We start from the raw sequence: 27,255 nt of genomic DNA on the forward strand, positions 1-27,255 counted from the left end.
GGCCTGGTGTGCTATGATTCATGTGGTCACCAAGAGTCAGACATGACTGATCAACTGAATTGAAGTGAACTGAACTGATTTTCTAATAACTGATGGGTCAAAGAAGAGGTCACAGGAATATCAGAAAATATTTATAACTAAATGAAAATTAGGATAAAATATATTTAAATTTGGGGGGGTATATTGAAATGAGGGCTCAGAAGAAACCTGTGTTCTAAATGCTTATTGTAGAAAATAAACAAGTTCTCAAGTGAATAATGTAAACTTTCACCTTAATGAGCAAGAAAAAGAAGAGAAAATAAGCCCTAAATAATAGAAATATGGCAATGATACAGGTAAAGGAAATAAAACAAAACAGAAACAAATGAAAGAGAAGATGAACAAACAAAATTAATGATACCAAAGCTGCTTTTTTTGAAGAGCTCAATCAAATGAAATACTTTTAACTAAGCTTACTGAGTGAAAAAATGAGAAAACATAAAATGCTAATATTAGGAATAAATGAGACATCAAATACTGAACAGATGTTAAAGAATAATAGGGGAATATAATAAATAACTTTAGGCCAATAAATATGACAAGTGAAATGGAAAAAAAATCTTGATGGACACAAATTTCCAAAACTGGCAAAAAAAAAAAAAAGAAAAAGACATAGAAAATTACATTTTTGATCTACAAACAAACTTAAATTCACAATTTACATTTTCTCCAAAAGGAGACTCTTGTCCTAGACAGCTTCACTGATGTCCTAGATAGCTTAACAGATATCATGTAAATCAATTATACTTCAATAAAAAAAATAAACTACAGTTTTTTGGAAAACCTTTCAAACATTTAAGAAATAAATAATAAAAATATCACACAACTTCTTCAGAAAATAGATAAGAAGCTACCATGCTCATTTTATTGGGCCAAGCTTACCCTGAAAACAAACATTAAAAAAGACATTACAAGAAAATTACAGACCAATATTCCCAATGAACTTGGATTCTTTAATATTTTTAAAATTTAGCTAGTAGAATCCAGCAATATATACGGAGTATAATACACCAAGAACAAGTTTGGTTTACCTCAGGAATGTAAGTTGGTTTAACATCAATCAATTTAATCCATCATCTCAACAATCTAAAAAGAAAAAAGAAAGAGATAAGATCATCTCAATAGAAGCCCCTTGAAAGCAATTGATAAAAGTCAACAATCATTCATGATAAAAACTCTTAGCAAACTAGGAAAGGAAAGAAACTTCCTCAACCTGGCAAAGGACATACGCAAAAAATCTAGAGACAATATCATATTTAATAGTAAAACACTGAGTGATTTCCCTAAAATTAGGAACAAGACAAGGATGCTCTTTCTTATTACTTCTGTTTAGCATTGTACTCGGAGAAGGGGATGGCACCCCACTCCAGTACTCTTGCCTGGAAAATCCCATGGACGGAGGAGCCTGGTGGGCTGCAGTCCATGAGGTGGCGAAGAGTCGGACATGACTGAGCAACTTCACTTTCACTTTTCAGTTTCATGCATTGGAGAAGGAAATGGCAGCCCACTCCAGTGTTCTTGCCTGGAGAATCCCAGGGTCAGGGGAGCCTGACGGGCTGCCGTCTATGGGGTTGCACAGAGTCGGACACGACTGAAGCGACTTAGCAGCAGCAGCATTGCACTGTGTGTTCTAGCCAGTACAATAAAACGAGAAAAGTAAATAAAAGCATGTAGAATGGAAAGAAAAAAGTAAAACTCTCTTTATTTGCAGATATATGATCGTATACACAAAAACTCCCAAGAAATCCAAAAAACACTACTAGAACTAATAAACTTTTTAGCAAGGGTTCAGCATACCAGGCCAATATTAAAACATCAAATTATTTAAATAGACTATCAATGAACCATTAGAAAAGGAAATTAAGAATCCATTTATAATAGCATTAAAAGTATAAAATACTTAAGGATCAGAATCTGCTATACCAGTATTATCAAAAATATAAAATATTGCTAAGAGAAATTAGAGAAGATCTAAATAAACTGAGACCTATACTGTATTTGTGGATTAAAAGACTAAATACCTTTCTTTAAAGACATTTTTCTTGATTGATTTACATCCAGTTTGTTTACCGGATGCGCGAATCTTCCTTGCTGCTCGTGGGCTTTCTCCAGTTGCAGCAAGGTGGCCTACTCTCCGGTTCTGGACTGAGGACTTCCCCTTGCGGTAGCTTCTCTTGCTGGCAAGCACAGGCCCCAGAGCACGTGGGCTTTGGGAACTGCTGTGTCGGTAGTTGCGGCTCGGGGGCTCGAGATCACAGGCTCACTAGTTGTGATACGTGGACTTCGTTGCTCCACAGCATGTGGGACCCCCCCAGACAAGTGATCAAACCCATGTCCCCTGCACTTGCAGGCAGATTCCCGGCCACTCAACGACCAGGGACGTCCCCTTGATACTTTTAATGTGTCAATTCTTCCTAAATTGATCTACATACTAATGATCCCAAACTCCTAGAGATATTTTTAAAATAAAAATTAAATAGCTAATTTTAAAATTTATATAGAAATGCAAAGAACCTGAGAGAGTCAAAACCATTTTGAAAAGAATAACAAATTTGGAAAATTTACACTTCCTGGTATCCATACTTTCCAAAATTATTATAGTCAACACAGTGTGATAAAGATAGGCTTACAGTTAAATGGAATGGATTAAAGAGTCCAAAATGATGCTGAGTTTTCCCAGAGTTAAAGGACTGTCTTTTCAACCCATGGGGTTGAAATAATAGCATATCCATTTAGAAAAAAAAATAATATTGATCCTTTCCTTGAGAATATCTTATGCAAAAATTGATTTGAAATATATTACAGTTCCAAATGAAAAGTTAAAACTATAAATTTCAAGAAGAAAACATATAAAAAATTCTTTTCTCTATTGCAGTAGGTAAACTTTATTTTCTCTATAGAAATAGGTAAACTTTTTTAAACATGTCATTCAAAAAGCATGAGTCACAAAACAAAGAGTTAATAAACTGAACTTTAGCAAAATTAAAACTCTGTTCTTCGAAAGACATTGTTAAGAAAATGAGGAGTCAGTTTCACTGCTTCTGTGTAAAAAATTTCTCCAAAGCTTAGTGACTGAAAACAACAATAAACAATGATCATCTCTTACAGTTTTTGTGCATTAGGAATACGTGGATTTCTTGGCTGTCCAGTTGTGGCTGTCCAGGAGGGTCACATGCAGTCATCTGAAGGCTGGACAGAGGCTGGAGCATTTGTTTCTAACGTGCCACATCTGACTGGCAAGTTGCTGCTGGCTGTTTATCAACAGGTCTTAGTTCTTCTCTTCCCAAAGACATTCTTTAGAACAAGCAATCCAAGAGGAAAGGGTAAAAGCGGCAAATGACTTTCATGACCTGGTACCAGGAGTCACGTACCATTGCTTTCACAATTCCTCTTGGAAAATCTGACATGGGTCTGCTCTAAAGATGAGGAGACTGTCCAGGAGCATGGGTACCAGGCGGCCAAGATCACCAGGGTCCATCCTGGAGGCCTGCCTACCACAGCAAGCCACAGTCTCCCAACACATGGATCTGACAAAGGACTGGTGTATGGAACATACAGAGAATGGACAAAAACAATTTGAAAAGGACAAAAGACTGGAACATACACTTAACAAAAGGAAATAAACAAATGGGCCATAATCACATGAGAAGATACTCAACATCACTGGTTATCAAGAAAATCAAAATTCAAACACAGTGGCTTGCTCTTACACGTCATTACAATGGCTAAAATCAGAGAGGAATGGTATTACCAGGTGCTGGAAAGGAAACAGAACAGCTGGAGCTGTTCCCATACATTGCTGGTGGGAATGAAAAATGGTACAACCACTTTGGAGAAGAGTTTGGCAATTTCTTATAATTAAATATATACTTACCATGTGACCTAGCAATTCCACTCTAAGGCATTATTTAGCCAGGGAAAATAAAAACCAATGTCATCACAAACACCTTTAACCCAATGTTCATAGAATCTTTAGTCATTATAGCCAAAAATAAAAAGTCAAGAAGCAACAGTTAGAACCGGACATGAAACAACAGATGGGTTCAAAATTGGGAAAGGAGTACAGCAAGGCTGTATATTGTCATCCTGCTTATTTAACTTATATGCAGAGTACAGCATGTGCAATGTGAGGCTGGATGAACCACAAGCAGGAATCAAGACTGCAGGGAGAAATATCAACAACCTGAGATATGCTGATGATACTATTCTAATGGCAGAAAGTGAAGAGGAACTAAAGAGCCTCTCTGATGAGGATGAAAAAGGAGAGTGAAAAAGCTGGCTTAAAAAAACTTTGAAAGTTTGAAAAACTTTGAAAAAACTAAGATCATGTCATCTGGTCCCATCACGTTAAGGGGAAAAAGTGGAAGCAGTGACAGATTTTATTTTCTTGGGCTCCAAAATCACTGCAGACAGTGACAGCAGCCATGAAATTAAAAGACGGTTGCTTCTTGGGAGGAAAGCTATGACAAACCTAGGCAGCGTATTAAAAAGCAGAGCTATCACTTTGCCAACCAAGGTGCATATATTCAAAGCTAAGGTTTCTTTCAGTAGTCATGTACATGCGTGAGAGATGGACCATAAAGAATGCTGAGCGCCGAAGAAGTGATGCTTTTGAACTGTGGTGCTGGAGAAGACTTCTGAGATTCCCTTGGACTGCAGGGAGATCCAACCAGTCAATCCCAAAAGAAATCAACCCGGAATATTCCTTGGATGAACTGATGCTGAGGCTGAAGCTTCAGTACTTTGGCCACCTGATGTGAAAAGTCGATCTATTGGAAAAGACTCTGATGCTGGGAAAGATCAAAGGCGAAAGGAGAAGGGGGCAGCAGAAGATAACATGGTTGGATGGCATCACCAACTCAATGGACATGAATTGGAGCAAACAGCGGGAGATAGGGAAGGACAGGGAAGCCTGGTGGACTGCAGTCCATGGGGTCGCAGAGTTGGACACGACTTGGTGACTGAACAACAAAGCCAGAAACTGGAAACAAATTAAATGTTTACCAATAAGACAAACATAGCAAGGCACTAGGGCCAGTTTCTAAAAGTTTGGCAAATCAAGACGATAGAATAATAGTCAGCAACGAGGAAAGAAGTGACTACTGTTGCACAAAACAGGAACGAACCTTTAAAATATGCTGACCTGAAGAAGTCAGACACAAAAATACACACTGCATGATTCCATTTACACCAAATCCTTGCAAAAGAAAAAAATATTCTCTAGTGACAGCAGATTGGTGGTTGCCTAGGACCAGGGGTAAAGCAAGGTAAAGCAGTGCTTAGATGAGCAAAGGATGTTAAACAAGCCCATGTAAAAGAGAAAGAATAAGTGAAAACGAACAGGCTAGTGGAGGTTTTCTCATCTTAGCATACCGCCATTTGGGATCTGCTCATTCTTTGCTTCTGTGGGGTGTGTGTGTGTGTGTGTGTGTGTGTGTGTGTGTGTGTCTATGTGTTGGCCCGTGCACTGAAGGATGTTTAGCATTCTGTGGCCTCTACCCACAAGAGGCCAATGGAAACCGCCCCCAGCTTCCTAGCTGTTATTAATACAGTTAAAAATGGCTCACAACATTTACAAATGTCCCCTGAGATACAAGATAGTCCCCAATTGAGAACCACCAGGTTAGTTGGTTTGTCATATTGCTGTGGAAAAAATTATCCCCCCTAGTTAGTGGCTTAAAACAGTGAACAATTTATTACTTCACAGTGACTGTATGGGTCAGGTATTTGAGTTGAGGGTTTCTGGTTAAAGTCTCTAATTTGCATTCAAGGTGTCTACACCATCTGATGCCTGACTGGGGCTGGTGGACCCACTTCCATATACAAGAGGGTTCCATATACATGGACACTGGCAGGAGGTCTCACATCCTTGCTGGTTGCTGGCCAGATATTCATTTCCTTTCCACGTGTGTATCTGATAAAGCTATTGATATGTCTTCACAACATGTAAACTGCCTTCCTCAGAGCAAGTGATCTTAGAGAGAGTAGCGAGGCGCCACGACACCTTTTTAAGACCTGCTCTTGGAAAGTACATACTGTCACTTTTATCGTATTGTATCCATTAGAAATGTCACTAAATACAACCCACATTCATTTGAAAGGGACTTAGTCTCTACTTTTTGAAGGCAGGAGTACTGGATAAATTCATGGGCGTATTTTCAAATCTTCAGAGATGGAGAGAGATTCTTTACCAAAAGAGCTGAGGGAAACTATGAGCTCTTTAGAAAAAGAAAAGGTAGATGACAGTAAATTAAATCTGAAAGGATTGAATTATTTAATGGATAAAACAAAATGATCATGTAGAAGAACTCAAAGGCAGATAAATGACATGATCCTAGGGTGGTTATGGAGTTGTGAAGCAAAAAATAATAGAAGAAAACAAAAATGAGAAAGTAATGATCTTATCTCACATCAATATCTCAGTTCAGTTCAGTTCAAATGCTCAGTCGTGTCGGACTTTTTGAGACCCCATAGACTATAGCACATCAGGCCTCCCTGTCCATCACCTTCTTCCAGAGCTTTCTCAAACTCATGTCCAACGAGTCGGTGAAGCCATCCAACCATCTTATCCTCTGTCATCCCCTTCTCCTCCCACCTTCAATCTTTCCCAGCATCAGGGTCTTTTCAAATAAGTCAGCTCTTTGCATCAGGTGTCCAAAGTATTGGAGTTTCAGCTTCAACATCAGTCCTTCCAATGAACACTCAGGACTGATCTCCTTTAGGATGGACCGGTTGGATCTCCTTGCAGTCCAAAGGACTCTCAAGAATCTTCTCCAACACAACAGCTCAAAAGCATTAATTTTTCAGTGCTCAGCTTTTTTATGGTCCAAATCTCACATCCATACATGACTACTGGGAAAATCATAGCTTTGACTAGATGGACCTTTGTCGGCAAAGCAATATCTCTGCTTTTTAATATGCTGTCTAGGTTGGTCATATCTTTTCTTCTAAGGAGCAAACGTCTTTTAATTTCATGGCTGCAGTCACCATCTTCAGTGATATTGGAGCCCCCCCAAAATAAAGTTTGTCACTGTTTCCATTGTTTCCCCACCTGTTTGCCATGAAATTATGGGACCAGATGCCATGATCTTAGTTTTTTGAATGTTGAGTTTTAAGCCAGTATCCACACTATATAAATGTATCTACATTTATATGATCAATATCTACATTCTATAAATTGTACATCACATCTACATTATATATTGTAATTGTACATTACAATATCTACATTATATGTACATCAATATCTACATTATATAAATTGATTTTTGTGAATACTCTAGCAAGAAAATGAACAATGGACCAACAGTAAGATACCATTTTTGCCCTGTGACGAGAATATACCCAGCCAAGACTTATACCAAGATGACTTTGGCACAGTGAAGAAGGATAATCACATACTCTCATATGGTGCTGTGGGAAAACTGAGAATGAAAATTAGAATATCAGTAACTTATTATATGACACATAGTTCTAGTTATTTTATTTGTAGCAACTCATTTTCTTTTTACTACAACATCATGTGGTGGTATTAAACTAACTTTCTGGTTGAGGCACAGACTAAAGATTTTGGCCAAACCTCATAGCTCATAGGAGGCAGGAGTGTCGACTTATTCAATTGACAAGATAGGTACAGTGCCTCAGGCTAACCATACTTTCAGAGGGCCATAGGGCTTCCCTCATAGCTCAGCTGGTAAGGAATCTGCCTGCAATGCAGGAGACCCCCGTTGGATTCCTGGGTGGGGAAAATCCGCTGGAAAAGGGATAGGCTACCCACTCCAGTAATCTTGGGCTTCCCTGGTGGCTCACCTAGTAAAGAATTTGCCTGCAATGTGGGAGACCTGGGTTATCCTTGGGTTGGGAAGATTCCCTGGAGAAGGGAAAGGTCATCCACACTAGTATCCTGGCCTAGGGAACTCCATGGATTTTATAGCTCATGGGGTTGCAAAGAGTCAGACATGACTAAGCGACTTTCACTATAATGTTTTACTGTCTTTTAAAATCAGGAAAAATGAATGCTTAGGCCGAAGAAATGTTTTAATGTATATTACCAGTATGCTATCTTTGTTTCAATTCAGTTATAAATATAATTTTAAATATTACTTTATGGAGGAAGAGGCCCAAGTAAAAGCACCTAGAATCCATGAAAATTGGAATGTGATGCTGGGTGGCAGAGCTGTGTTTCTGATTCCAGGCAATGTGACACCTATGCTGACATCCTTTCTGAAAGGTAACTTGCCAATATGTTTCAAGAGGGCTAAAATTGTTCACATCTTCAATTACTTTTAAGCATATAAATTATGACAGTAAGTTAGGACATGGGCAGTGATTTGTGAAAAGGTACTTGTAATAGTGTTCATTTGAACACCAAAGAAACATTTAATAATGAAAGGCTGGTCCAATGTTGGCTATCAACTTAGGGGCCTTGGTGAGTACTAGGAACTTCTGAATGGAGCTCAACAGAGGTGAAAACTGAGGACTCTGGAGAGCCGTAAGGAGAGCAAGAAGTGGAAGGAGGCCTCTCTGTTCGGCAGATGGAGCACAGACCTTGGCCAGCAACGTGTGGGTTTATGTCTCAGAGTGCACTTGCCAGCATGTTCTTGAGTTTATTTTTAAAGGAGCTGGACAAGCAAAAAGGTGAGGGAAAGGTCAGAGGAAACAGTACTCTTCAAAGTAGAGATGAGTGAGTACAGTCAGGAACTTTGAAGACTTTGTCCTAACAGGAGGGAAAAGCCCATCAGCATCAAAGAAGCCTTGAAGAACCGTGTTAATTTTTGTCTCAAAAGCGCTGATGAGCCAATGAAAGATTTTAAGCAGTGGAGTCATGCACTCCAAAGTATGTGTTAGAATAATTATTGTGGATACAGCTTGCATGAGATCCAAGTAGGAAGTCAGAGGGTAGGAACTGATGGAGTGGAGATGAAGACAATGTGCATTTATTTAAAAGATTTTTTGCTGGAAAAAAAAAATAAAAGATTTTTTGCTGAATCCTACAAATATTCATGAAATGCAATGTTCTTGATACACAATTCTTTCAAAGGCTTAGTTATGATGGAAGAAAACAGAGAACCAGAAAGAAGTTTTAGAGTCAAGGGAAGCTTTCAGACACAAAAGTCTTACCTAATTATCCTGGAGAGTAGTACCAAAAGGGATCATGTTAAAGATATGCCAAGGAGGGCTTCACAGGGGAGCACGCATTGGAGAGGTTCACTTGGACAGGAGCAGAGACACCCAGCCTGAGACAGAGGGAAAAGAGTAAGCTTGGTTGTGGACGTAGGTAATTTATGGAGCTTGGGTGAGGCAACTGGCACAAGTTGTAGAAATCCATGCTGGATGACCTTTATTATCTCTCTGACGTAGAGGATGAGTTCATCTGGAGAGTAACGTGGTCATTACTTTTTTATCTGCAGGGGAGCCTGGGTTCTAAAAGCAAGGCACAGAGCCAAGAGCTCTTCTCCAGACTAGTTGACTCATTAACGAGGATAATAGACCCTTCTTATGGAACTGCTGTTTGGATTAATTGCACATACACAAGCTCTTGTTTAATATTTATCACTGTACTCTTGTGGGGTTCATTTCAGTTCAGTCGTTCAGTCCTGTCCGAGTCTTTGCGACTCCATGGACTACAGGATGCCAGCCCTCCCTGTCCATCACCAATTTCCAGAGCTTGCTCAAACTCATGTGCATCTAGTCGGTGATGCCATCCAACCATCTCATCCTCTGTTGTCCCCTTCTCCTCCCGGCTTCAATCTTTCCCAACATCAGGGTTTTTTCCAATGAGTCGGTTCTTCTCATCAGGTGGCCAAAGCGTTGGAGCTTGTGGGGTTAGGGGAGTGAATGTTTAGGTTCGTACCAAAAGGGGACTAGAAGTCTTCTGGTATGACCATGTGCTAAACGCAATTATTTACTCTTGCAATGGTTCTGGGCCAAACACTCAGCGAGGTCACAGAGTATTAACAGCCTCCTTTTGCGTAAAGCAATCAAGGGAAAAACTCCATGGCCGCGTGAGCCTTGCTGGAAGCCCGGCACCCGTTCGGCCGCGAACCACAAAGTCCAGCCCACAACACCCAGCTCTGGCTTCCAGAAGCCTCTTCTCAAATCTCGGCGGCGGCCCCGCCCCTTGCACAGGCTCAGGCCCCGCCCCCTACCTCCCATTGGGCGGCCTTCCCCCTTCCTCGCCCGCCGCTAAGAGCCGGAGGGGCGGAGCTCTCTCCACAGGCGGCCGCGGTGGGGGCGGCGTGGGGGGGGCGCTCCCTCGCTGCGCATGCTCGCGGGGAGCCGGATTCCGGGTCCGGACTTGAAGCGCGGGGCCCCGGCCGGCGCGGGGCGTAGGTGGGGGGGCGCGCGCGCTCGGGGAGCGGCGCCGGCTGCGCGGGCACGCGGCGCGCTCCCGGGCGGGGAGGCGTGGGGCCGGTTGGAGGCGGTGCGAGGCCGGGGCGGGGTGGGGGGAGGGGCGGGTGTCGGCGAGCGCGGCGAGCGGGTTCCTAGTGGCTGCGGGCGGCCTGGGCTGCCGGGGCCGCCGCCTGGGTCGCTGCCGCCGCCGCGCCTGCTGAGAGATGGCGGTCTTGGGCGCCGAAGGCTGAGGGCGCCCGCCTGTGGAGGAGGCGCCGCCGCCGGGGCCGCCGGGGCCGCCGGGAGCCGCCGGCTTCGCGCCGGGTGAGGACGCCGCGGCGCGCGGGGGCGCGGGGGCGCGGGCCGGGACCCCCTCAGGCGGGGAACCCCTCAGGCGGCGCCCGGGGCCAGCGCGGCCCGCCCCGGGGCGGGAAACCCCCGAGGGCCGTCGGGGCCCGGCCGCAGCCCGCGGCCGGCTGTGCTTTGAGGTGGGGTCGCGGGTCCGGGCCCGAGCTGACGAGACGGGCGCCCGGAGCTTCCGTGACTCGGCAGCCGCGGTCCTCGGGCTTCCTCCGCCCGCTCCCTGCCTTCTCGCCTCCCCTCAGAGCCCTCGTCCGGGGGCTCGCCGCCCCGGCTTCCACCTCAGTTCCGCCGTCCCGAGACCAGGGTCCCCACCTCACAACGCCTTTTTTTTTTTTTCCTGACATGTTATCGCCGCCGGTTCTTCCCCGACTCTGCGGCTCCCCCCCGCCTCCCCCGCCAACACAACCCCCACCTCCACCTTTGTGACCTGCTGGGTCCCAGTGACCTTGCAGTTTTTACTCGTCCTTATCTTATTGTGACTCGGACCATTCTCCTTTTCGTCTCTTTAGACATTTAAAAATTTTTTGTCATCTGCCCATTGCCTTTTGCAGCCTTTAAACCATCCGTCTTGTGCACAACCAGCCTTTTCTTTGCTCCATAGGTTTCGGAGTTGAGCTTCCTTTCCTTCACCGTGATTCTATGAAACCTTCATCACCAAAGAAGAAAAGTATATGTTACGTTTGCATTTTTGCTCTTCCAGGATAAAAATTTTTTCCAGGGGCTTTCATGTGGCTTTCTTTTCCAGTTTGATTAGTTTTTATCTCTGTGTGTAGCTAGTATGCAAAAGATGTGAGTTTCTGCATTAAAATGTTACTGGTAATAGTAGTGTAAAGGATACGTACAGTCCAAAGTTATCTTCCTTCTCTTTGGATTTTTGTTTTTTGCCTGAAATACCTGGTGTACAGTTGTATGTACATTTCTGCAAGGGTTCATGCTTATGTATAAATCCACTCTACCTGTCTCATTAAGTCTGTATGTATTATGCAAGCGAAATGGACCTTTTAAAGAAGGGCATTCTTTTATTTATGTGACTTGTTTTTAGTCGTAAAGTAGATAATTATCTGTGGCTGAATTTATCACTTTTCATAAATAGTTAATATTTTTTAAATTGAAAATTTAGAGTTGGGAGCTCTTCAAATTGAGAAGTGTAAAGTATGTGGGATAACCATTCTTTCTCAGGTAGCTTATTAACATTTTCAAATGGGTCTTCCCTTATAATGCAAAACTATTTATATGACCTACAGCGTAGGGGCTTTGAAAGGCAGTAGCAAAAGGTTATGTTTTTGGAAGCTAAAATGTTGCATGTAAGGTCTCTGCCTTCAAGAGATAATAATCTGCTTATCCTGTGAAGGCTGAAGTTTCTTCTACTTCCTTACACGATTATTAAGCATCTACAGCATGACTGCAATGTATTTGGGGGAATATAAAGATGAGGGTGTTAACAGTTTGTGCCTTCAAGGACTAGTTAGGCAGGTAGGAAGTTCTGTACACAAATGCCTAATTTGTTTTTTAATACATAGTATTAAAAGAGTCTGAATCATATTGAATTCAGATTCAGAGGGGTTAGAGCTCATATCTGATTTGGCAGGGTAGAATTAGAGGGGTTATTTCATAGAGCTTTGGGTTTTTTAAATCTTCAGTTTAAAGAATGACTATAGACTTTTGATAGGCTGGGAAAGGTAATCCAGGCAGAGAGAAGGGATTAAGAGAGCTCAGAGTTCATACATTTGGGGAAGAGGCAAGTATGTTTGGATGAAATAAAACTTACCAGTACCAATATAAGGGACCTCCCAAGTGGCACTAGTGGTGAAGAACCCACCTGTCAGTGCAGGAAATAAAAGAGATGTGGGTTCAATCCCTGGGTCAGGAGGATCTCCTGGAGGAGGGCATGGCAACCCACTCCAGTATTCTAGTCTGGAGAATCCCATGGACGCAGGAGCCTTGCGGGTATAATCTGTAGGGTTGCAGAAAGTCAGACACGACTGAAGCAACTTTAATACGCATAGATGCATAATGGGTGGTAAAGCTTCAAGTAAAAAATTGAACCAGCTCATGGGCTGCTTTTAAAGCTGGGCATGTAACCTTGGATTTAGTAGGTGACGGGGTTTTACAGATGATTTTTGAGTTGGGAAGGAAATGATTAAAGCTTTGTTTTCAGAGGATTAATCTGGCAGCAGCTTGTAGTGTGAATTGAAGTAGAACTTGGAGGTACAACAGACGTCATTGCTGTGGTCAAAGGTGTCAGGGTCTCAAGTCTACTGGCAGTAATAGGGGTGGAGGAAGGAAGTAGAATAGACAGAATTTGATAATGAGAGAGAAAAAGAAGAAAATAAAGTAACTGAGGTTCTGATCCAGGCTGGTTGAGAGAATAGTGGTACCTTTTGAGCAACATCCACAGAAGCTTTATCTTCAGCCTACTTTACAGTGGTAGTTCTCAGGTAGTTCTCAACCTTTCAGGGATTAGTAACCCTTGCTGAAACTAAAGAAATCTGCTGGCCTGGAAAATTTTCATATGTACCTGTGCTTTGTGGATAATTTTCGAGGAGTCTGGACCACCTAAATCTCTTTCCTGGAACCTATGGGCCCGTGGGTTGGGAGCAGTGCTTAGAGTTACTGGGGACCTTTTAAAACAATAGACCTTCAGATGTTCCCTATTACCAGTAAGAACCTCTGCTGTAGAGACATACGCACGTCTAGTGATAGTATCTCCTTAGACTTGTGGTTTTTCGCTTACCGAGAATTTTGACTAGCTTATTTACTATTCGATTACAGAACCAAGTAATCCAAGAAGTTAAGTGATTTGTCCCAAGTGTTTCAGTTAGCAAATGGGTAAAGTAGAATCAGGAGTTGATGGACTGTGATGGTTTTCTTGTCTGGAAATGTGTACAACCGATTTATCATCAATTGAATGCAATCACTATCTTTAAGTGACCTCACCAATAGGGATCCTGGGAGGTTCCTTCCAGTTCTTAACATTTTGTGATTCTTGGGTTTTAGATTTTTATTAGACTGTCTGTACCTTTCCTATTTTCTCTGTACAGGGGAGCTAGTGAGACTGATAGGTGAGTTGGGTATATGGAGATCAGATAGGAATACCAAAACAGTCTTGCTCTCGTTTATTTCCTTTGTATCTCAGTTTGGGTTGGAGAGGTGGGGCTGGAGGGGAAGTAAGTGGAATAGAAAACTTTTAAGAACTTTTATCTTCTGTATTCAGGTATTCCTACTTGAGAATAGTTTTTCATTCAGGAACATTTTATTAAGTAAAAATTAAAACTTTACAGAATACTGAAGTGCGGAGACCTAGTCAGTGTTTTTTTTTCTTTGGATTAAGTAGCTAACGCTGCCTGTTATGGTTAAAGCGTAATTTGATTAGTAAACGGTTGACTTTTCTGCCTCTATAGGATTGTCTTCCTGGTAGGGAACCAGAGTAAGTTATTACACAGTATAGCTCTGTAAACTGATTCCATAATTGTTAGAAAGGCTGGGATCTTTTTTACTCTTTCTATAAAAATATGATGTAATAATAACAAGCACTATAAACCAATAAATTAGCCTTAGTGGTGGTTATTGAAATAACTAGCTAGTAATCCATGGAGAAGGGCGTGGCAACCCACTCCAGTATTCTTGCCTGGGGAACCCCATGGACAGAGAAATCTGGCGGGCTATAGTCTGTGGGGTTGCAAGGAGTCGGACACGACTGCGGTGACTTAGCATGCATGCACACACGCAGCTAGTAATACACAGTGGAGGAAGAACGTCTGATAAAAAGCACGTACAGAGGTGGTTTTTTTACCCCTTGCTGGTGCTAAGAAGAATACCATATTTTATATATTACAGTCTTTTACACTTTTTCATCATGGGTTATATGTCATCATTTGATTCTCATGACAACTGAGCAGTAGGTGTGTCAGGAATAATTGCCTTTTAGGTGAAGACAGTGAAGCTCAAAGAAGTAAAAAAACATGAAGTTTCCAGGGTATATGGCTAGCAAGCTTGCAAGTGGCTAAAATTAGGACTAGAGCTAAAACCCATCTTTTTGTTCCTGAGTCAGTATTCTTTTCCCGTCAACTGTTCATCTGAAATGGAAATTTAACTGAAGATTTTATGTGAGGAGTTTGAATTTACCTGTTTGGAACCTGTGGTAAACTTTTTTACTAAAAAACAACTTTTTTTTACTGTGTAGATCTGAGCTTGTCTGTTTCCTCCTTTGTGTTAAAATGGTGCCTTCATTGTAGTTGCTATTGGTACGTAAATTTGAAAATTTTAAGTATTTATCACAAGTAGTTACCCTCCTATCAAGGAAAAAGCAAAAGGTGATTTCTTGTCTGAAAAAGTACATTGGTGAAATGTAGATATTAATTTCCTTTTGAAAATCTGTTGGTTTTCACCTGTTTTTATAAAACTTTTTTTAAAAGAAGTTTGTTCTTTTATAAACTTTTTTTAATGAAGCTTTGTCTATGAAGATTTGTATTTTGGGAGCATATAAATCAGGGTCTAATTTTCAAAAGTGTATCATGATACTTCACAGTTTTTGCCAGTATGTAAGAAGTTTTATCATTTAAAAAGAAATTTACCTTAAAAGCTCTTAGGATACATTTCAGATTCATGTGTTTAAATGACTTTTGGGGCGTATATTTTGTAAAGCCATTTGTCAGGTAATTCCTAAGGTTTGTTAGGAATTTACTGACTAGGTCTGACGAACCTAGACAGCATATTAAAAATGAGAGACATTTACTTAGCCAACAAAGGTCTGTCTAGTCAAGGCTTTGGTTTTTGCAGTAGTCGTGTGGATGTGAGAGTTGAACTATCAAAAAAGCTGAGCGCCGAAGAATTGATGGTTTTGAACTGTGGTGTCGGAGAAGACTCTTGAGAGTCCCTTGGACTGCAAGGAGATCCAACCAGTCCATTCTAAAGGAGATCAGTCCTGGGTGTTCATTGGAAGGACAGATGTTGAAGCTGAAACTCCAGTACTTTGGCCACCTGATGCGAAGAGCGGACTCATTTGAAAAGACCCTGATGCTGGGAAAGATTGAGGGCGGGAGGAGAAGGGGACAACAGAGGATGAGATGGTTGGATGGCATCGCTGACTCGATGGACATGGGTTTGGGTAAGCTCTAGGAGTTGGTGATGGACAGGGAGGCCTGACGTGCTGCGGTTCATGGGGTCGCAAAGAGTTGGACACAACTGAGCGACTGAACTGAGCTAAGAAAGACCTGCGTCTGCCTTAACTCTCCTAGAGCCTGTCGTTTGCTCACAGCACTCTGTGGTGTCCCCGCTGCCTGGCTGGCCGGGGGCTCAGGGCTGGGCGGGCAGGGCCGCGAGGATGGCCCGGGAGCCTGCGCTCTGGTTTCAGGGGAGCTGAGGGGAGGTCCTGACCTCAGGAAGGGCATGGACTTCGTCTTCTGGGATTGTGTGAATAGTTCGGATTGTGATAATTTACCTTTGTTGTTTTTTCTGGGTTTTAAACAAATGAGGCAGAGGTTACTTCTTACTGTGTAACAAACGTGAAACTAAGTGACTAAACAACCAGGTTTTTGGGGGTTTTCTTTTTTGTTCTTTGTTTTTGGTTCTCAGGCTTGCTTTCCCGGGCTGGGCCACTTGAGCAGTTGCACTGGTTTTGCTGGTAGTGGCTTTAATGGCTAGCATTCAGTTAGGTGCTGGTCTTCTCTCTCTTCCTCGGTCTCATTTACCACACAGTCTTGTCTCAGGGCTGATTTTCTCCATGGGGCCTTGCCAGGATTGCTGGCCTCACATAGTGGCTAAGGGCTTCCAGGAGTGCAAAAGCAGAAGCCACCAGACCTTCTTAAGGCATAGGCTTGGAACCAGCCTAGTCTTATTTCTGCCACATTCTGTTGGTTGAAGCAGGTCACAGGTCCAGCCCAGGTTCAAGGGAAAGGGACTAGACAAGTATGTGAATCCCGGGAATCGGGCTTCTGGAAAACTGTTCTGGAGGCTGAGACTTGAGCTGCCTGGTACTTTTAGTTCTTGGAGTCTGGGCCACTCAGATGGAAAGCTGAGTCTCAAGTGCAAATGATAGTGTGTTTGGCTTGTTACACAGACGGGAATAGCCAGTCGTCCTGGGGTAGAAAAGAAGAGAAAGTTTGGGATCTCTGGGGTTTGACCCAGTGTGCCACCATAATGGGCAGGATCGACTGGCTGTACTTCAGGGTAAGAAAGTTCTAGATCCAGAGCTCAGGCCCCTCTGAAGCAGTGATTTACCCAGGTTAACCGTTTACATCAGACAAATCCCAGTCAGCATCCTGTGCATTAAATAGGCAGAGGTCCATTAGCCCTTGTGATTCGATGCCAGACCAGGGGTAGCAGAGCTTCTGTCCTTGACTAACCTTGAGCAAACTGGTGCCTCACAAATAGTATTCTCTGTTTGCAGTGTTGGGGAAAGTTTAGGATAAGCCATCCTTTCTTGGAGAGAGTGTTATAATGGAGAGAATGTTCTTTCCTTATAAAGACTGGAATGGAAGTCCTGTCTCCTTAGCAATATATAAAGAATAGTAAGGCAGTGCTTATCCTTCCCGGGAACAGGTAGATTCATTGATTGCTACCTAGAGTGTTCTCATCTATCTCACTGTCACTGTCTCAGTAGTATCTTTTTTTTTTTTTTTTAATTCGAGTTATATGCTAAGTAATATGGCTAACTATGGAATGAAGAAAATAAATGTATGTTATGTTGTTATTATAGCTTCTGCATAGAATAATGAATCAGTATATTTCATTTGAAGAATTTAGGTGTAGATTTAAAGCATTTTTAAATTTTGAGTAGATTTCTGCCTCCTGGTACAAATCTCTTTGCAAATTTCTGAGTATAGTAGGATGTTGGCTCTTGTGGGCAGAACTTGGTAATTGAGAAACATTATTTATATAAATAGGAGCAGCTAGGGCACAGAGAAAGGTGCAGATCGAATTACCTTAAGGTGTTTCTTTATGGCCCTCCTCCCTGTCCTAAATTACATGAGTGGTTTAAAAATGTGCTAGCATTAACAGAATTGCTGGTGTGATAGCTTTTTATTTAACTAAGGAAAACAAGTTCTTTGATAGCTGTTTAGTATACCCGTAATTAGGACCACACGGGATGGGTAGAAGCAAACTGACTTGCGTCCTGACTTGAAGTCCAATACTCCTGTTGTACCTTAGCTCCAGCTTGCCACGGTGAACCACGCTTTGTGTTTAGTTAGTATGGGGAGGAGAATTAGTCAAATGAGCTTGCTCTGTATAAATTAGGGCATACTTACTTTACCTTAGAAGTAAATAAATTAGATCTTTCCGCTCTTAAAGTCAGTTTAAGAATTAAAGGCATGCATTTCTGCACGTTGGTCAGGAGCTGTAGCTTTAGATTCAGGCACACCTGAGCTCTGTCAGTGATGGTTAATAGGAGTGTTACCTCAGTTTCTTCTTCTATAAAAGGAAAAAAAAGTATCTTCTGAGTTTTTGTAAGGATTCATTGAAATGTTATTTATAAAGCAGAAAGAAAATGTGGTCCATTGGACATTAGCAGCCCTTGAACCATTTTTACTGCCCTCAATTCATTATTATTAACAAGTTGAAAATTTTCTGTGAGCCACTCATTTCTCAAGGACAGATGTAGTTTAGTTTGGAATAGGCAGAGCTGCATGTCAAATCTCACCTCTTAGCTTAAAAAATAAGTTGCAGAAAGGTTAAGAGTAAATCTGAGAAAGATACTGACTCAGCATGGCTGCAGTATATCAGCTGGTGATGGTTTGGCTGTACAGTCTGGGAACAAGAAACTTCACACCGTCATTGGACGAAATACAGGGTGGGTCATAAGTTGTTGAGGTGCAGTCCCTGTATCATGGTTGTCCAGTATACCAACATATTGGTTAAATGTAGGTTCTGTACTCTTCAGCATCTTGTGGTATGGTCCTAGTGGAGCTCAGGAATCTTCATTTTTAGTAAATACCTCAGATAATTTTGTACAAGTTAGTTTGAGAGCTGTTGGTATAAACTGAATGGATAATTTGGGGTTCTGATTTTCTTTGAGACCATTTTTTAACCTATAGGGTTCAATAAATTGTTGTTCAGTTGCTCAGTCATGTCCAACTCTTCACAGCCCCGTGGATTGCAGCACACCAGGCTTCCCTGTCCTTCACCATCTCCCGGAGTCTGCCCAAACTCATGTCCACCGAGTCAGTGATGCCATCCAACCATCTCATTCTCTGTCATCCCCTTCTCCTCCCGCCTTCAGTCTTTGCCAGCAAATATCAGTCTTTTCCATTGAGTCAGCTCTTTGCATCAGGTGGTCATGGTATTGGAGCTTCATCTTCAGCATCAGCCCTTCCAGTGAATATTCAGGGTTGATTTCCTTTAGGATTGACTGGTTTGATTTCCTTGCAGTCCAAGGGACCCTCAAGAGTCTTCTCCAGCACCACAGTTTGAAAGCATCAGTTCTTAGGTGCTCAGCCTTTTTTATCGTCCAGCTCTCAGCTCTGTACATGACCACTGGAAAAACCATAGCTTTGACAGTACAGACTTTTGTTAGCAAAGTAATGTCTCTGCTTTCTAATATGCTGTTTAGGTTTGCCATAGCTTTTCTTCCAAGGGGCAAACCTCTTTTAATCTCGTGGTTGCAGTCACTGTCCACGGTGATTTTGGAGCCCAAGAAATACATATGTATAATGTAAATTCAAGGAGAACTTAGCATCTGAACCTTTCAGATAGTTGTCCGGCTTCCCAAGTAGCTCAGTGGGTGAAGAATCCGCCTCCAATGCAGGAGGTGAGGATTTAATCCCTGGTCTGGAAAGATCCCCTGGAGGAGGAAATGGAAAAGCACGCCAGTATTTTTGCCTGGAAAATCCCATGGAGAGAGGAGCCTGGTGGGCTACAGTCTGTAGGGTTGCAGAGAGTCGGACACAACTGAAAGACTGAGAATGAGCAAGAAAATTGTCAAGGACTTGGTCCAAGCAACCTGTAGAAACCTAATAATAATAATTAGAGTGAGAAGCAGGCAAAGCCTAATACATAGTAAGTACAGTGAGAAGCAGGCAAGAGAAGTAACCCTGAAAAGAGGCACCCATCACGATTCCTTGTTTAAAAAAATTCCCTATATTTCTACAAAATACGTTTTTATGAATGAAAGTATTTCCTTTTTAAAAAATGCCTTAGCTGAAACAAGTTAGATACTATGATTATTTTGTCCAGTAATCTTAACTGCTTTTCACTTAGTTAAGATAAACTAAGTTACTCAGAAATGGAGATTTTGAATGAAGTGTGTTTAATTTGCAATTTGGTCTTTTGGGTAGAGGGTAGTTTGAATGGGGGCCGTGATGTGTCTTTTGTAGAGAAAAGCCATTGCCTCAAATAAGGATATTGATTTGAGAAGAAAGTCATGAGAGAAGTTTAAACTTTAAATTTATCAATGCAAAAGAAAAAAAAAAATAGCCTTGAAGCTTCTTTTGTCTTAGAGCAGTGGTCCTGACGACTTGCGTCTGTGTGGCCCTTCTCAGTCCTGTGATCCTCTCCCTCCTTGGAACAGCAGGTCTTTACATTGGGGCTGTTCCCGGAAAAACTTAAGCTACGTATCAACCTTATTTTTATCGTCTTAGTACATTTTGTGGTTAAAAAACACGCTAAACACATGATTCTTTCTAAATTTGAGTGGAAAGGATCAGTTGGCATTTGTTTAAGGAGCCTGTTGTTTTTGTCTGTTTCCACTGACTGACCAGTTCTTTGGGAAGCAAAGCGACAATAAACTCATCTCTTTTTGTCCTTTGAGCTGTGAAATGTGTTGATGTTTAGATGTGACTACCCAGAAAGGAAAGTGTACATCATACTCAGGAATTTCAATGTGCTACATTAGAAATTTTGGTAATTATAATTTGTTTTAAAAACTTTTCATTGTGACTTAATTTTCCTGTGAAGTATTAGCTAAACTGTTTAAGAGCTTAGGCCTTCAAGTTAAACACACCTAGACTTGAGTTCTGGCATTTATTTATTGGTTTGGCTTCCCAGATAGCTCAGCTGGTAAAGAGTCGGCCTGCAATGCAGGAGATCCGGATTCAGTACCTGGGTTGGGAATATCTCCTGGAGAAGGGGTAGGCTACCCACTCCAGTATTCTTGCCTGGAAAATCCCCATGGACAGAGGAGCCTGGCGAGCTACATAGTCCGTGGTTGCAGAGAGTCCATCACGACTGAGACTAAGCACACGGCACAGTGACCTTGGTGAAGATGGCCTTAGATTAAGCCCTGGTTTCAGTGTGTGTGAACTGGGTATTCACATGTAGAATGGTAATAGTAATAATACCTATTCGTAGACTTATTGCATGACTTAAACCTGACGCTTAATACTGAGTAAATATTCACTAGGATGGGTTTATACCTTGTTTTTGGTGTCAAATGTGTTATAGAAATAATTTTCTTTTAAATTTTAGAAATGTGTAATTACTCCATATTCTCTGTTATATAAAACCCCAATAAAGTCTTAGGGCAGCACTCTATACTTTCCTTGGCGAATGTTTAGTTATGGATAAATGAGGAGAGTAGATAGTCACACATCTGATCAAATTTTGCTGCCAGATGAGTTCAGGTCAGTTTGGTTTTTGTCACCAAATGAGTTACAAAGTTAAGTTTGTAAGAATGGGGATATCTGAAAGTTCATACTTAGCAGCCTGGTTTAAAATTCCTTGTAAAAAGTAAATTAGCACTGTGTTCTGTTACTGGAGTAGCCGTAAAGCATCTTGAAATCATGTAATCGTAGAGAGTTTAGCGGTACTGTGTACCTCTCAAGTGATTCAGTGTGGTTTTGATCTGATCCTTACTACAGATGTGGGTAGTTTGCTTTGTATCACTTTGCAGCATGGTCATGTGATGGACGTGCTCCTCAACCTGCTCTCCTCTGTACTGTTGTGGAAGATTGGATATGGCAGAAAAATAATGGAGTTTCTCAGAGTAATTGAGAGTATTACTGGAGTGGTGGTGGTGATGGGAAGATGTTTAGGAAGTTACCAGTTATTAGGCATCTTCTCTATTTCATTTTGGAAACAATTCCAGTTTCTTAGAGTTAATGTTAACGCTTTTCCCCTTCACAAAAAGCCATCTTCATTTTACAGGTAAGAAAACCAAGCCTCAGAGAAGGTGGTGAATACAACCGAGTAGGAGAATTGAAGTCTGGACTCTGCTGACATTACCCAGCATGCTCTTCTCACACTAGGAACTGGTTCTTTGGAACTGGAGACTTAGCAGACCTCCACGGCTGCTTATCTGCTGGGAACTCGGGAGCCTTCATGTGTTTAGAGACAGGCAGGCCGTGTTGTGGGGTGAATGTCACTTTGGGTTGTGCTGTCTAGTGACCAGTGCAGGGCAGAGGAGTGCTGGCCTCAGCAGCCGGCCTGGGTGTGGCGTTGACATTAGGAACCTTTCTGTATGTCCCTCAGCGGGTCTCTGAATCACCTCTCAGCCTCAGCTTCGGCCCTGATTGGTGCCTCGGTGCTTTTTGCTGCTTCAGAGCAAATACTGTGTATTTGAAAAATACCAAGCCTTTAACATTTTTGAATTTGGAGGAAAGTTTTATAGGCACATATTATTAAAATGCTGCACTTTGAAAGAAATGACAGATTATTGATGGAAATGTTTGTCATTTTGAAATCTGAGATGTTATATGATGTAATTACATGAAATTTGATCTTTGCAGAGTGAGAATGTTATGTTGCCCTGGTTGTTTTTTCCCAGAATACATGGAAATAATTTATTAAACACAGTCCCAGCAATCTACCTCCTTCATTGTTAATGTGTTTATGCTTTTTACACATTCCTTGTTTTAAAATACTTTCTGAGCTTTCAGAGAAAGCGTTTTTAGTGACCTAGCTTAAAAGCCCCACAAAACCACCCTATTATAAAGTTGCTTAAGTGATAAAATAGTAAAAGAACAGAACATCAGGTTGATATAGCAGACTGTTCATGTTGAGTCTTGGGTTTAGCTCAGCATTTCTTTTTTTACTATCCGTTTTGTAACACAAATGTAGTGAAAGAGCATTGGCTTTGACCCCAGGAGATCTGGGTTCAAAATTCTGACTTTCACCAGTTTTGTAACCCTGTACAATTTACTTAAATTCCTAAAACCTCATTTTCCTTACCTGCTAGAAGAAATAGTAAAGACTGTGAAGGACATTAGAGATAGTTTTTGGGGTTTTTTTTTTTTGGCAACATAACAGACAAATAATAGGAACCTAATAAATGGTCATTGTGTTTCTTACTATTTTTGGAGTCAGAGACCCGACGATTCAGATTCCAGGTTTAAGATCGGCCATGTTTCTGTGTCATTTTGGTGCCCCACTCACGTGCTGCCCAGCTGCCAGTCTCGCAGCTAGGCTCAGTCATCTTATTCTTCTGCCCAGGGGGGTATATTTATGAAGCTTTTTTTTAAAGTATTATCTTAAATTGATTCTATAGGTTTAGGACCCAAGTTTTAAGATGCTGTTATTTGATTTTTCTTTTAATTGACTTTATGCACCACAGGAATGGGAAACCAGCCTTCTACTGATACTCACTAAGGTGTAGGGAAAATGACCAACTGCAAACATTTTTCTGCTTGAAAAGCTTTGGTTAAAAAAAAAAGCAGCTTTGGTAATTTGCCATTACAAGCATAATATTGTGTAAGAAATTGTGCAAATTAGAAACTATGTCATTTGCATTTTGGTGTTGTTTACCTTTGTTGATGGAAATACATTTTAGTATCAGTTCTTTTAAAATAGTAGTAGGAATTATCTCTCTAAGAATATTTATGAAAAATAAGGTTAGTCAATAAGTAAAAATGTTTTCTTTTTTCATTTTTTGTTTTTAGCATCCTGAAGGAGGGGATGGAGCAGGGAGCTAAGGAAAGATTCTTGTGATAGAAGGAAGACAATGATAGTGCTGGAGTCCTGTGTTTTTGTTTTTAAGGACCGTAACTGTTGCCTTGAAAATCAAAATAGTTGCTGCTAAATTTGATGAGTATATTTTCTTCCTCATTAATGGTTTCTAGTGGGTAGAGTACAGACATTTTAATATTCTTTCCTCGAAGTGAAGGAAAACTATTAATGTAGTATTTTGGAAAGTTGGTATAAGATACTCGATTATATTTTTAAAAGGTGTGCTTTCCTGGTGGCTCAGAATGTGTAGTATCTACCTGCAATATAGGAGACCCTGGTTCGATCCCTGGCTTGGGAAGATCCCCTGGAGAAAGGAGTGGCTACCTACTCCGGTATTCCTACCTGGAGAATTCCCATGGTCATAGGAACCTGGCGGGCTACAGTCCCTGGGGTCACAAAGAGTTGGATGGGACTGAGTGACTAACTCTTTCTTTTAGAGAGCAACATCACCATCTTGTGGCCTTCTAGAGAATTGTTGCCAAAGGTATACTGTGAAAACTACAAGCATCAATTAAGTTGTTCTCTGATGTTGGCCAAGGACTCAGTCAAATTTGTGTTCAGTACCTCTTACTATATGTAAGTGGGAGATGGAAGTTAGAAAATAAAATGATTTGTACTGCTTTGAAAAAATAATCGATATTGGAGGAAAACAACAGTATAAAAATGGAAACAGTTGCAAGTTGAGTTAATGTAAAGATTGTGGATGATTGCTACTCTGTTTTCATGAAATAGGCAGTCAAGCAGTTCTGAGCTAGAAAAATCTCAATGTGTTCTGTCCTCCATTGCTGAATTAATAAGATTACAAGGCCAGAGAAGTTTCGATGCCCTGTCTCATTCAGTCATTTAGTGAGACTTTATCTCGAGCAGTGTTGGCTAAGCTGGTGACTCTTAGGAGTATTTTCTAGATGAATTTTTATATGTAAAAAATGAGTGTTTTCTACATGAATTTTTATCCTTTTTTCCTTCATTTTGGAAGTAGTTTTAAAAGGGAAAAAAAATCAATTTGAGAAGTACTGTACTTAAGAGAGCACCGAAAAACTAAATAAAGCTATTTGATTTTATGCCTGTAGTTTACTTAGTTGTTTTTTAAGATTCATTTTGTTGACAGTAAGTATCCAAATATAATTATCTAAATAATATTAAGCACTCCTGTGTGCCAAGCTTTGAGGGAGGCATGGTGAATAGGCCAGGAGTTCTCTGCACTCTTGGAATTTACAGTCTAGAATGAAGTGAGAAAAATAAAGCTATTTTGATTAACACAAAAGTTTGAAATCAAAGATCCTGGGGGAAAATAGCTATAACTTAGGGTAAAGACTAATATTTACCATGTGTCAGGCACTGCAAAGTGCTTTTGGTATTTTTTTCTCGATGTCACCTGTTTATTTTGGAATTTTGCTTTCGTTTTTGCATATGTATACAAATAAGCTTTTGTGGAAGCTCTGAAATATCTCTGTGGACAGTAGTAGATTGGTACAAAAGTAATTGTGGTTTCAGACCATAAATTTTAAATTGTTTTACTAGGCTCAGACACATCTTTATGAATCAAAATAGGAACCGTTACAATCAACACATTTTTGCCGTTGAGAAGTAAGTTTGTTTATTGCTGTAGCATAAAAATTCATGCTTCAGGATTTAAGAAACTCTTGGAAAGCATTTTCTGCTTCCTGCTGGTTGTGGAAGCGTTTTACCTGCCAAAAGTTGTTGAGATGCTTGAAGAAGTGGTAAGTTGGTTGGTGAGAGGTCAGGTGAATATGACAGATGAGTCAAAACGTCGTGGCCCAGTCGTTCAACTTTTGAAGTGTTGGTTGTGCAACATTCAGTCAGATGTCCTTGTGGAGAGGAATTGGGCCCTTTCTGTTGACCAACGCCGGCTGCAGGCGTTGCAGTTTACAGGGCATCTCATTGATTTGCTGAGCATACTTTTCAGAAGGAATGGTTTCTCCAGAATTCAGAAAGCTGTAGTGGATCAGACCGGCAGCAGACCAGTGACCACTGACCTTTTCTTGGTGCAAGTTTTGCTTTAAGGAGTGCTTTGGAGCTGCTTCTTGGTTTAACTACTGAGCTGGTCATTGCCTGTTGTTGTATAAAATCACTTTTCATTGCATATCACAATCTGATGGAGAAATGGTTTGTTGTTGTTGTGTAGAATAAGAGAAGATGACACTTCAAAAATGATGATTTCTTTGATTTTCAGTCAGCTCACGAGGCACCCACTTACTGAGCTTTTTACCTTTCCAGTTTGCTTCAAATGTGAAATGACCATAGAATGTTCAATGTTGAGTTCTTCGGCAACTTCTCAGGTGGTTGTAAGAGGATCAACTTTTTTCGATGACTGCTCTCATTTGGTTATTGTCCACTTCCGATGACCAGCCACTATGATCTTCATCTTCAAGGTTCTCATGTCCTTTGGAAAACTTCTTGAACCACCACTGCACTGTGTGTTTGTTAGCAGTTCCTGGGCCAAATGCATTCATGGTGCAAGTTGTCTCTGCTGTTTTCTGACCCATTTTGAACTCGAATAAAAAAAAAAAATCACTTGAATTTGCTTTTTGTCTAATATCATTTCTGTAGTCTAGATATCAATTAAATGGCAGGTAATAGTTATTAGCAAAAAAATCATAAAGTGAAAAATGAGCATTAAAATGATGTATAACATAACCACATTTACTGAAGAATGTAATCCATTATCAAATGACAAAGTTCAACAATGCAAAACCACAATTACTTTTGCACCAACGTAATACGAGTGGTCTGGCTCGTATGGGTTTGCTAGGCTCTTGTAACTTGGTCTTGGCACCTCACCAGCACTTACAGCATTTCATTGGGTAAATCTGTACTGTGTTCTAAGTAGCTGTCTTTTCCCCAGACTTTTAGAGTCTGCTTTATGTATAATTTGGGGATTAGCTTATGACTTCTGAATTACTCTGAATAGTTAGGGACAGAAAGTGTTGAGTTTCATGAGCTCTTCTCTTGCTAATATATTTTTGGATATTTGAGTATTTAATAAGTCAAATGAACACTTTGGGTAACAATTATCCTCTACTTTTGTATTGAATGTTTTTTTATTGCGACTTTATTGTAGGCTGTGGAGATGCCGTCATGTTGGTAAGGTTGTGCATGGACTTGGTGCTCAGAATTATCTGAGCCAAGATGCGAGGGGCCACAGGTGGTTTGTGGTCCCGCCTGTATAGGATTTTAACATTTTAATATAAAAGTGTCAGTTCTATGCTATATAAGTATACTGTTTAACATAGCCACTCTTACCATTTCTACAGGTTAAATATTTTATTCATTGTGAATCTTCATTTAGCACACGTTTTTTGAGTGTGTAGTAAGGGCTGAACAGTGGGCCAGGGGCTGGAATTATAAAGATGAGAATTGATAAATAAATTTCCAGTGTAGTGGGGGTAGATAAAGAAAAACACGGTTACAGTGCTATGTTTGCTTGAGCTGAATCTTGTGGGATGATTAGAAATTATGTAGATGAGCAGTAGGAATAACGTGTAGGAAGTCACTGGTGCCCAGATGTGTCTGTGAGAAGCACTTAGGGCCCGCTGGCGGAGTCCCCTGGCAATTCTGATGTGCAGCTCAGTTGAGGAAAGCTGGTAGTGGATTAGAAATGTGTCATTAGTGAGCTTTGGATAA

General features: G+C 41.1%; 1 protein-coding gene across 4 annotated transcripts in view; it reads left to right on the plus strand.

Annotated features, from left to right (window-relative positions):
* The window catches only part of WWP1 (WW domain containing E3 ubiquitin protein ligase 1), a 150,875-nt gene continuing 134,123 nt past the window's right edge, over positions 10,504–27,255 (plus strand). Inside the window, exon 1 of one of the 4 annotated variants that reach the window (XR_001919118.1) lies at positions 10,504–10,695. The gene's annotated coding sequence lies outside the window, so the exon portion shown is untranslated. The remainder of the gene's footprint in view (positions 10,696–27,255) is intronic. The other 3 variants (XM_018058181.1, XM_018058180.1, XM_018058182.1) reach the window with 3 other exon arrangements.

This window comes from Capra hircus, chromosome 14 (genome assembly GCF_001704415.2).
Source record: "Capra hircus breed San Clemente chromosome 14, ASM170441v1, whole genome shotgun sequence".
Classification (NCBI taxonomy): domain Eukaryota; kingdom Metazoa; phylum Chordata; class Mammalia; order Artiodactyla; family Bovidae; genus Capra; species Capra hircus.